The sequence below is a fragment of the Equus caballus genome, chromosome 20, assembly GCF_041296265.1.
Source record: "Equus caballus isolate H_3958 breed thoroughbred chromosome 20, TB-T2T, whole genome shotgun sequence".
In the NCBI taxonomy this organism is placed as follows: Eukaryota; Metazoa; Chordata; class Mammalia; order Perissodactyla; family Equidae; genus Equus; species Equus caballus.
In genome coordinates, this window is record NC_091703.1 from 22527484 (window position 1) to 22540206 (window position 12723).

Here is a 12723-nt window from a genome sequence, read left to right on the forward strand (position 1 = left end):
ATCATATGTTTCAAATATTCTAAAATAGTAAATGTTGCCAAACAACTTTTAGAACAAAATTTTTAACCTAGACTTTGAGAGTTGAGTGAAGCCTTTTAAAATGGTATGTCTAATTTTGTATATACCGATGTATATATGAGTGTAAGATACCTGAGTAGAGTGATTTTTGTATATACCGATGTATATATGAGTGTAAGATACCTGAGTAGAGTGAGCTATCAAGTCCGGTAGATTCTGGAGCCATGTTACTAGCGTTTAAAATCCCAGCTCTGCTGTTTATTAGTGTGTGACATTTGACAAGTTACTTATCTGTGCCTCTATCTCTTCATTTGAAAAATGGATATAATAGTATTACCTATCTGATAGAACTGTGTTGGTGTTTAAATAATTCAATGAGTAACCAGGATACAGCACAACGCCTAGAACATTATCAACTCTTCTTATGGTATGAATTTTTCTGGGAAGAGGGTGCATGCAAAACCCTCTCATCCCTCATCCCAAATAAAGTTAAGAACAATTGTCTGAATGCTTCAGGACAGATTATTTTTTAAAGTGGCATTAGGATAGCATGTCGAGGTAATTAAAATATCAGTTTGTGCATGCTATTTCCTCTCTGAGGGTATACTCATTGTTCTGATCTTGTTTCAGAACCACTAAAGTTAACATCTTACTTTCTTTTATTATTAATTTCTCTCAGTGTCATATTAAAGATTTTATTCCAGTAAAAATAGTAAGAACTACTTAGCTTTGAAACCTCCTTCCAATATGGAATTATCTATCATGAAGGAGAAAAAATTATTGTTAGTTTAAATAGACTTTAGAAATAATCTTCAGTTAAAGCAATTATGGCTCCAAAAGAAAAAAAACTCTCTGTTTTTTCTTTAATAGCTCTCTCTCTTGAACTCCCCTCTGATAATCTTTGGCTAATTCTAATTAGCCACTCCCCACCAATGGTAACTGCCAGACTTGTGTACGTCAATGGTTGGTACACGCTGGAGAGAGGGTTTTCTAAAACTCTAAAGAGAGAAGTGTTCCTCTGAGTTGAATTTTCTTTCTCTCTTTGACACTTCCAGTGATGCCCAGGACCATGGCAGGGGTCATGAGTGTTTCCTAAGCCTTTGTGACCTGTCTCATTCCTGTTGAGTTGTGTCGTTGGGATAAAGCTAAAGAGTGCCTGCCTTGGTGCATGCAATAGGCAAAGTTTCATAGAAAAATAATGCAGTAAGTGTGGTCAGCTCTCAACAGTCATCTTTCAAAGTCTGTTGAACATATAACACAGCTGAAATAAAACTTGTGTGTGTATCTTTGTGTGCATCCTACAACAAAAGTCAGAAAACTACTTAAAATCAAATATGAAATACAATATTTAAATCATAGCCAGACTTAAAGAAGCATTTGTATGCTAGTCTATGAGTCTAACATTTATTCATTTCATTTCCTATGAATGAAGGCATTCTGTTATTGAAATCATCAACTTACTAATGAATGTTTAGGACACAAACTCTTTGTAAGCAGGATGAGGTCTTAATACAAATCTACATTTCTAGCAGGTACTTTCAGTGCTCTCTCTCCTTCCCTATGCCCAAATAGCCACCTCTCTTTTCTATATTGTTTTGGCTTCTGGCAAATCTTCCCATGGGTACATCACTTCATCTCTGATTAGTCTGACTGACAAAGTCTGGGACCACATCTGATCAATTTATCTACGTAGCATTGAATTAAGGCTAATATCAATAGGACTTCAAGCAACAGGATGAAGCCAATTCGGTATTGATTTCTACCATGAACCACAGTCCTGGGCCTGGACCCAACCAGCTGAACAATTCCCACAAACCATCAGAGTCTAACTTAGAAATCCAGATAGCTTTCTCCCTAAGTTTCTGCATTAACCTTTCCTTTAGATCCAAGGCAATAGTCTAGGTACAGTGGGATGCATGAGTGATTACACAGACTCTGCCTTCACCTGCAAGGAGGGAGTCTAGGCATCATTTATAAAAAGGCTGGTCAGTGGGTTGAGGCTAATCTGGATTCCTTCCAGGGCCAAGGTCATATCAGTGATCAATTTAACTAAAGTCAGCGAAAGACAGATTTTGTACTCACTTTTGCAAATGGATGACTCACATTGTAGTTGTGGGAAGGGAGGTAAATTAATGTCTGGCTTCTACACATGACATATAATCCTGAGGCCACACACGGCGGCTCTGGAACAAAAGTGTTGTTTACAATTGTTGGGGTGCCCCATATGGGACCCACATCATTCAGGGGACATGGGTTGACTGAGCCACCAAAGTAGTCTCCCAGATAACTAGTAAGCCTTAGGATTCCTGGTTCTATTCAAATAATTGAGTCTAGTCCTTCTTTGTTGAAAGCAGTCAGTCCAATCTGTTCTGTTTATCCACCTCACCACTCAGGCGGCATTCATCTGCCCCATGGGATGGCTGAGAATGATGAGGTGGGGCACAGGGAGACATCTGGAGGTGTTTGGCACAGGAGGAGCAGGAACTGAGGCCATTTGCTTTTTCCAATAGACTCTCCACGAGGTTAAAAGGAACCCCACTCAGACGACGGTCAAAATCTTCTGGTAGGGGATGAAAGACCCATAAGTCAACTAAATTTGAGGGACGTGCAACAGTTTGGAAGAGGCATATCAGGGCATCTTCCTTCATATTCTGAAAGATGAAAGACTGCTAATGGCTCTCTGTTCCCTTACCTCCCAGATCTGAGGGGTTCTCCTCCATGTTCCTGGGTTGTTGCTCTCCATCTATTGCCACAGAATTGGAGTGTTCCATTCCAGGGGCTGTAACATCCATCTTTTTTCTGATTATCTTCAAACTCTAACCCAAATCTTTCATCTGGAAGGTTCCTGATGAAAAGGGACAAAGGCAGCTTTATAAAACTTAACCAGGATAAAGTTTGAATCTCCTAGGCCCTTTTTGGCCAGGCTTCCACTTGGAGAATGTGTCAACCAGGCTGAGCTGGTGTTGCTCTTTGGGGAAAGAGACACACATTATGCCCAGGATGGTCAAGGAAGAAAATTATCTGAATTTTCAAAATAAGTCTATATAATCTCCAACCACTTTCATCCTGATCATTACCCAAGAAGCGGCCAAGAGAGGATGATCCCTTTCTGGGGACAGTTATATTCAGTGACCAAATTGCCTTACTACTGTGTAGGTTTCCAGGATGTGATGAGGGAGAAACAGAAAACTTTTCAAGTCAGTTTTTTTTTTTTTTTGCTGAGGAAGATTAGCCCTGAGCTAACATCTGTGCCAATCTTCCTCTATTTCATATGTGGGTTGTTGCCACAGCATGACTGATTAGTGGTAAAAGTCCATGCCTGGGATCCAAACCCACAAACCCAGACCGCTGAAGTGGAGTGCACCAATCTTAACCGCTATGCCATGGAGCCGGCCATTCAAATCAATTTTTGAGGAGGCTTTTACAATACTCAGTACTACCTGCAAACAGTAGATGCCTGTAAATAGTGGAGAGCATTGAAAGTCCATCATACACTTTGACTAGTAGCCCCAACGTTGAGTTGCTTTTTTGGTAAAAGGTGCATGGTTATCAGATTGTAAATGGCCCAGAAAGCCTAAAACACAACACACATTAGTTTCAGCAACCACAGTGGTGTAACTGAAGCTGACTAATTGGACTGGAACAGCAACATCGTAATCTGAAAAAGTGTCAACAGTGATGAAGCACCACTGATAGCCTTTAGGGGATCAAAGTCCAACCATAACCACTCTGCCTGGAGTGGGTATGAACAACCACTCACGGGATTTAGCCTCTATCACTGCAAGACAGAGGGGTCAACTTCCTGTAGTCACACATTTGGCGTCCAATGGTGGCCTCTGCATCAGAAATATAGGGTTCCTTACTTTGTGCTCAGTCTTCAGTGGTGACTGCATGTCATATCTGGTACCATGATGGGTCCAGGCTGCAATGGAGGCAATCTGAGGGTACAGGATTGATCAGCAGCTTGATTCCAGTTGATCTCTTCAGAGAATGGGACCTGTAGAGTTAGCAGCTTTTCATCAGTTGCAGAGAAGGGGATTAAATTTCTCTCGGAGGAATACCTGCCATATTTTCACAAAAAGCAAAGATGCCTCTGTGCGAGACCACTTATGTCTTTGAATACACCATTTCATTTGATGATCAAGGATCTTTGGCCATTACCACCTTGTTGGTCATGGAGTCTAAGTTGATCAAATCCCAAATGGGAATAAATAGTAGACTGGAGAGTCAAAAGACCATGATGGATCAGACATTCAGTTTCAACAGGACCCAGCAGCAAACCGAGAGTTGCTTTTTAAAAGCAATGTACCTGGTACACATGCTCTCAAGGGGCAACCTCCAGATGGAAACTGTATTTCTTTTCCAAAGGCTCCATTAGGAAAATTCATCAGTCACAGAGACCAGCTTCTTAAAGAGGTCATTAGGACCGTGGGGCCTCAAAGGTGGAGAGTATGCTACAGATTGCTGGACAGCTTCGAGTGCAGAGTGTTTGTTTGGTTCCCACTCAAAGAATGCTAATTTTGGGGTCAGCCAATATAAAGGACCAAGTAGAATGCACAAGTGAGGAATATACTGTGTAAAGGTTCCAATAAGATGCTGGCCGGCTCTATGGTGGTGAAGAGAGAAGACTTTGATTGCTGAAAGGATTGAACATTGTGATCCAACCATGTAACCTTGATATATTTTATGTAGTGAGTAGTCTCCTAAGTTTTTATAATAGTTGGCAGAGGTGTGATAACACTGTGTAGTCAAGACCATTGAGACTTCAGCTTCTGGCTTGCCTCCTAACAGGACAATATGTATGTAAAGAAAACTTTGGGAATCAGAGGATACAGGCATTTGAGCCAACCACTGGTGGCAAATGGCAGGCAAGTTTGTCCCACTCTGCTCTTCCAATCAGAAAGCTCTCCTTTGACACTTATGGGAGAAGGCTATAAAAGCATATAACTCATCAGTTATAACATTAAGATGTAGAAACAACAAAAAAGTACATTGAATTGGCACAAAGGACACACTCATAAGATTGCATTAACCTCTCAACTTCTCTGTAAACCGTTCTCAAACCACGTCAGGTAAATCCAGATCCCTCAGGGACCAGGTTAGATGGTGATTATGATTTTGGTGCCCCTATCCTGTGGATTCATAAAACCTTGAGTTTTCGCCCTGTGCAGAGTTCCCCAGCATACTCAGAATCATAGCATCTTTAATCCTCCTCATGGACAGGGAAAACTTGGCCCAACTCCTAATTATTTTTTTCCTTAAAGAACTAAGGTCAGGGAGCAGAGGAGAAAGTGATCGGGAGATACCGATGGAGAAAAAGCTCTCTGCCAGAAAGCAAGGCACAGTGGCTTCTCATGGCTCACTAAATGAACTTCTAATGCTTCCTGTCCACCCAAAGCCAAATATGAGTTTTGGGGACCACTTGACCCTCCCCTCTCCAGCTTGGAGTTAGCCTGCTACAGTTTTATGAATGTTGGCAGAAGACATGAGATTTCTGGGTCAGAGACAAAGAACTTTATTATTCATGACACAGCAGGCAGCATGAGCTTAATGTTCTCATCAATTTCTCATACCCCTAGAGTCTCACAGGAGTAACTCAGAGGGGCGTAGGTGGATGCTGTGCTCACAGTGGATTTGTGTCACAGCTGAGGGACTCTGAGTAGGAAACCCCAATCTATTATAAAGGGCTGCAAGCAAAGCTGTGCAACCTTTGCTGCAGACAGAGACATTATCTTTGTTATACTAGACAGGAAACAAAGTTATTCCCTGCTCCAAAAGGAAGACAGAGTCTCTGTCTTTTAAGGCTATTCTCTGTACAAACATCCTTGGAAAAATAGACCACAACGAAGGGCTGTCAGTGACGCTGATGGCAAGATGTGCAGATATGGGAGTGACTCATGGAGAACTGTCTCCCTACATACCTAATTCATCATGCTGTTGGGATGATTAAATGAGATAAGATGGCTTATAAAGCATTTAATGAATATTGGTTATCATTATTATGTTGTTATAATTCTTATAGAGGAAGGCTTATTTTTTTAATTAGAGTTAATTTACTTTAAAGACATTAATTTATTAAATTTTATAGTCTTCTGTGTAAGAAAAATACAACTATATACACATGTAATATTTTGAAAGCCAAAAGAACTATGTATGCCTAGAGAATGTAAAAATGATATTCAAGTTTTAGTATGCTGAAGATTCTAAAGATAGTATATATGAATAAAAAACAGTTCCTGAACTCTTATACTAAGTGGGTTTATGAATTTTAATATGGTTAGATTTTTCCACAGTTATAACAGTTCTAATTGAATGCTCTAAGTTAATAAACAGATAATTAATACATTATTAGCAAACGGTTTGCTTAAGAAAGCAGATAATTTTTGCATTTTTTCTAGAGCCCTAAGCGGTGGTGTTTACTGTCTTACGTGTATCTATAAATCTCTTTTATACATTATAAACTCCTGGTTTTTCAAAGTTGGGCAAATATTTGTCTAGACCATCTGCTTCTCCCTATCTTTAACCTAGTCATACAGCTTGGTCACAGGACTTAAGGTTTGCAGAAATTTTAGTGGGGAAAATAGTACCTGTTTTTGAAGTACCACACGTTAAGTGAGTCTTAAATTATTTATTTTTGTTTTCATTATGCAAAATTTTAAACATATACAAAAGTAGAGAAAATAGTAAAATGAACTTGGTTTACCTGTTGCCCAACTTCGATAATTATCTATTCACAGTCCATCTTGCTTCATCTCTACTCCCATGCAATATGACTCTTCCCCCCCAAAATTATTATTATTAATTTTTTGGAGGAAGATTAGCCCTGAGCTAACATCTGCTGCCAATTCTCCTCTTTTTTGCTGAGGAAGACTGGCCCTGAGCTCACATCTGTTCCCATCTTCCTCCACTTTATATGCGGGACGCCTGCCACAGCATGGCTTCACAAGCAGTGCGCAGATCTGCACCCGGGATCTGAACCAGCGAACCCCAGGCCACTGAAGCAGAATGTGTGAACTTAACCACTGTGCCATCAGGCCGGCCGCCCGAAATTATTTTGAAGTTAATCCCAGATGGAATATTAATTACATCTGTAAATATTTCAGTAAATTTATCTAATATTTAGGAACTGATTTTTAGAGGCAAAGCCATAATACCTCATTCACATTTAAAATTTAATAATTTCATAACATCACCAAATATCTGGTTATGTTTGCATTTCTCCATTTATTTTATAATTTAGTTTTTATTAAAGTTTAATGTTTAATTTGTTAATTAATTAACAGATAAATTGAATTAGGATTCAAATAAGGCTCCTACATACATATATATGTGTCTTCGGCCTCTTTTAATCTATTTGGCTTTACGTGGCAACTCTTTTTGCTGAAGAATCCAGATCATTTGTCCTGTGGCGTTTTCCATATCCTGGATTTTCCTGATTTTATCCATATGGCTTCTTTGGCCATATTCTCTGTCCCTTGCATCTCCTAGATCTAAAGAACTGATAAGATTCAAGTTCAGTTTGGCTTTTTATTTGTTTGGTTATTTTGATGAGACAACATCAAAGGTGACATTGTGTAGGAGGTGATGTTATCAACCACTGATGATCAGTGTCAAATCCATTCTTTCCTAAGGACTTACAACATGGAGATAGTCTAAATTTATTATTTCTATAAAAAGAAGCTTCCTCTCATCAACAATTTGGTTCTCCTGTGGTATCGCTTATAAAGGAAAGGCGGGGTAATTGCTTGCATCTTTCCCTTTATTTACCAGTTCACATAATGATGAACTGGTTTCTAAGCATCCAAAGGGACCAATTAAGTTTTTTCCTTTTTTTCTGTATCATTATAAACTCGCAAATTTAAGCATGTTTGATTTTCTAGCAAAGGCAGATTTTTATCTTTACTGATGGTTAAATTATTCCATTTTTGGGCTGCTGAGATTTTATCCAGATTGACTACTAAGTCTTGTGATAAAGAAGTGTCTTCTTTTCTCGTGGAATAAGTTATCCATGCTCATTTTGTGTATTTCCTGCCTCGGATCTAGAATCAGCCATTTCTCCAAGAAGTCTCATATCCTTTTATGGGAAATAATATTTATAGTCCACAATCATGACATTTTTAAGGGGAGATAACATGCACTCTGGATAGAGCAATCCTGGAGACCACTAAAATACTGAATTATGTCTGATACCGGACAAAGGAAAACAAGAGGAAAAGACGTCAGAAAAATGTCTGCTTTTCTTCTTTATCCACCAGGTTGTAATACTCACTGTCTCCAAAAAGCAAAAGAAAGAGTTAAGCCAAATTACATCCTTTGTTTCAGAGAGGAGAGCATAGTAGTTACTGTTTGCCTAAGCACACGTTTATACCCTTAGGATTTTTATTAAGTGAAAAATTCTTAGTATTGCTCTCAAATAGCCCCTTTAAAACTGGATTTGCTTTAAGAAGATGTTTAAAAAACCAGGCATGGTTTCCCATTGATGTGACTGATTTAATAATGTTCCTCTTCATTTTGTTTATGCAGCCTTATTTGAACTGCTGGTTCTAGCCTGTTTTAAGCTTGATACCATAATTTGGTCTATTTCTGTGGGTAGGAAATTAAGCCAAGAGCTGAAGAGAGCAGAGATGTATGTTATCGTCTGGGCTCCCAGTGCTGGGGCAGCTCTGCATTTGGTGACCTGCAATCACAGAGCTCGTGGATGTGTAGCTCCCGGCTCACATGTGCATTTCGATGAGGCTCCCATGACAAATCTAATGGAAGGCTCTGGCTAGCTGATGCGTATCTGGCCTCTTGCCCCCATTTAACACACAATGCATTCCTCATTCCACATACCATAGTCTCTTTATGGATTCTGTTCAGCCTAACTCAGAAAATAAGATATATTTTTGGCTTGTTTAATAAAACTGGACACATAGGAAAAGGAGGGAAAGAATTGCTCAAACTCTCAGCCATGTTTTAGCATACAGATGGTAACTATAGGAGGTGTTACTTGCAAAAAAAAAATGAGTTGATCAGGAAGATTTGCTTGAGTGAATTTTGATTTTGTTTCCAGCAGACCTCCTCACATGGCATTGTTTATGCAAATAGGCCCTCTTTTCAGAAACCGTCTGGCTTCAGAAAACCCCTGTCAGTTGAGCATAAAAGCGAAGTTGTACAGCAGCAGTTAGCAGACCTGAAAGGCTGGCTGAATGGAGCAATGGATGCAATATGCAGGCCGGCAGGCCGGCAACAGAGCAGCCATTCTTCTCCGAGTCCCAGTGGCGTGTAGAGAGGCAGCAGACCCCGGAGGAAGACAGAAAAGGCCTGGAGAAAAGGGCAGGCCCTCTTCTCCAGAGAAAAAGCAAAACCTCAACGCACAGTAGCCCAGGATCTTATACACGAGCATACTGAAAAGACAAAAACAGATTTCCTTCTTTTTACTATATTTTTCGTGGCTCTGATATATGGAAATATTTTTTTCTCTCTTTCTTTCCACCTTTTACTTCTCTTAGATAAGATTGAGGGAAAGGAAGAAATAATGTTATTTACTGGCTTCCAAAAACTGAAACAAGCTTTTACTTCCATTTCCTTTTTCTTTGTATCCTGACTACCATTCTTTATAGGAACAAATGAGTAAATTTTATTAATATTGATGGCAGGGGTGAAATGGGAAATCTGAGGGTTTTTCCTTGGTAATCTATATTTTCCTGGATAGTGTACTGGGCACAAAAAGTGGAAATCTCCATTTCATTGCAGTTTGCTTGTATTTACATGTGTTTATAGGCATAGATAGGTAGATAGAGCTGTCCATATGTATATAGTATGTACATCATTCAGGGGTTGTTCTAAAAATATAAATATTGCACTAAGAACAATGACTTTATAAATCAAACATTTTGACTCCCATAAAGGATCATTTTATTTTGTTTTTCACTTTGTGAATAACACAGATTTTCCCAGAGAATTTTGTTGAAAAGTAAGAAGCATAAAATCAAAGGTGATTAAGGCACCTCTTATCAATGGATTGCATTTAATTTTCCCTTGTATCATTTATTATAACTTTATTTAGAAAAAGCTCAGATTTTCCTTTTACCGTAGGAATGAATTTTCTTTATTAATTGAACACATCAATATATGCAATGATATAGATTGTGTAGTGTAATATAATTGTTTATAAATACAGAAAACATTCACATTGCAATAATGAATACATGCTTTTTTAATTTAACATAGGATAGTGTTTATTGAATCTATTCTGGCCATGACTTTCAGAACATTATTTATTTTTTAAACTAGCGTACAAAGCCATCCATTCTGATCAAGGATAAAATAAAAAATAAAACTCCAGGCCAAGGATACATAAGGGGAATGAATAATGTATTTTTAATTGTAATGGTTCTGCCTCTCTTGCTTCTGCTGCCTTTAGGTGATGAACAAGTCCGGGAAGTCATTTTTAAGGGCATTGTGATCACAACCAAGAACATCAAAAAGCTTTGTCTTGGTGGAGTTTGGAAATCGCTGGTCATTATGCCCACTTAGAAGCAGATCCTTTGAGCTGCACAAACTAAAAAAAGCAAAGAAAGAAGAGAGTGACATCATCTGCGTTTCGTGGGCCTGCCCTCCTTTGGAAATATTATTGCCTTTGGTCTCCTTCATCGCCCACAAGAACAACAGCAGACATTTCAGGGGGAAAGTTGGGGGCTCTTAGCAAAGGGTTATTTTCCATCTGTCATCAGTTTGGATTTTGCATATCAATAAAAAATTAATAAACTAATTTCAGGCATATATGACACGGCTAATGTGGAAGGCCTATTGTTAGGAGAGAAATAGTATATTCTTATCAGTGGATTTAAACAGCTATTCATCATTTCTAAAGGGCAATTATTTGGAATCCATTAAACTGGAATTCATAATACCCCTGCATACTGAATTTTAAATAGAAATCTGTATTTAGATGAAGGAATACATTAGTATAAGTCATTAGAGCACTGAAAATCCATGACTTGTTCATTTTTCACTTCTTTTGCAGATAATATGAAGCACCAGGGATGTTGGTCCTTTAATAAAACCAAACAAAAAGGAAACTATGCACTCCACAGTAGCATTGCTATGGATAACGATGCTTGCTTTCGTTCTTTTTTTATCTTCGTGTTCCAGTTTTTCTAATTATTACACATAAAATGAATCATCTCATGGAAAAATCTTCAGTAATCAGTAGAAAACTCCTGACTCAAAAATGGTGGCACCTTTCTGCAGCTGTGACTTCCTTCGCTACACTGGGCATCTATATCCTGAAAGTTATTTCTTAAGACAGCATATCAAAGCTAAGGAGATATATGTGTGAACAATTGCACAGTTTCAAACAAGGTACAGGGAGCTCAGTTTCAATGAATGAAAATTGAAATTATAAAACCTTTAAAAATAAATTTAGGCCCAATAATTTTAAATAATATGAAAATATTCGTTATTATATTTGTTTTAACACATGGGTCAGGAACATTTATAGTTATTAGATGTATGTATGCAAAAGTGCTGCCTTTATTGCTGTGAAGGGATGGAAGAAAGCTTGGTTGCCAGACATCTGACCTAGTCAAGCAATACATTTTACATTATCAATTTGCTTAACCCCACCTTTTTGGACACAAACCATGCAAAATAAATTATAGTCCAGCCTGTGTTAGAATAAATGCCAACTCTGAATTAGCGTGGACTGATAGAAATTTTTCTGTGTGACGTCTCTACTATATTCTCCCAGGTTGGACTTCTGTTAACATTTATGTGTTAGTTATTTATATTGACTCCCTTAGTAAATCTATTTGGTAAAAGCGAAAATTATAAACCCACAGCTGAGAAAGATGAAGATAAGGAAGAGCTCACTAACCTGGACTATTCTCAACAAGCCTTTACTAAGCTTCCCCCCTCCTCGCAACACACACACCCATTCCTCCATTACATGAAAATCTTCATGAGAAAACCTAATGGAAAAGCAGCTAAGATAATAGTCATACGCTCCATGTGTGTTGATGTGCGCTGGCAATAAATCAGATTTCTAAAAAAACACAGCATATGGCCCTGTGACTTGCAGCCTTGTCTGGAATGGTGTGAACGCAGCCTGTTCCAGCATCCATATTATTAACATTTTTCTTGACAAGAAACTAGGTTTCAAACACGTGCACAAGCACGTACAACTGCTTATATGTGCGTGTACACAGAAGCAGGTACACACTGTGTTCACATACCTTGTGTCAGATCAAATCATACGCTAGTAAACATGTAAGCTGGGTAACAGTGATTCACGGGCAACAATTACTGAAGTTCAAAGGACCACAAGCCATAGCGCTGCTGTGTGAAGTCTTGGGTAATATATAGTCATAGTAAAGTGAACAGCAATGTGCTTATCCAGGCAAAGGCGACAGGAATCCAGCCAGGTGCTGGAGTTTGTGTTTGTGGCTGCTTTGGGCTTTTTCTAGATGCACTTTTATGGTGTTCATTTGTTTTTTTTTTAACCTGAATACGTAAATTTAGCCTCACTTTCTTAATTCACAAAATAAAATTAAGCTTTTGCTAAGCAACATTTAAAGGTGCATTAAACTATATTTTATGCATATTGTATATAAATGTACATGTCATATATCATATAATATACTGTCTACATTATATACATAAGTTTGTGTGTATGTGTGTATCATGTGGTGAGCGGATGACTAATAGCTGCTCCTGTAGGGA

General features: G+C 38.4%; 2 long non-coding RNA genes across 2 annotated transcripts in view; one reads left to right on the forward strand and one right to left on the reverse strand.

The window, feature by feature from the left end:
• LOC138919685 (uncharacterized) lies at window positions 1–10782 on the forward strand. The gene is made up of 2 exons (XR_011430101.1): window positions 1–103; window positions 10424–10782. It is a non-coding gene; the product is annotated as an uncharacterized lncRNA (long non-coding RNA).
• The window catches only part of LOC138919686 (uncharacterized), a 19032-nt gene continuing 16406 nt past the window's right edge, over window positions 10098–12723 (reverse strand). Inside the window, exon 3 of the long non-coding RNA XR_011430102.1 lies at window positions 10098–10561. This is a non-coding gene — a long non-coding RNA (uncharacterized lncRNA). The remainder of the gene's footprint in view (window positions 10562–12723) is intronic.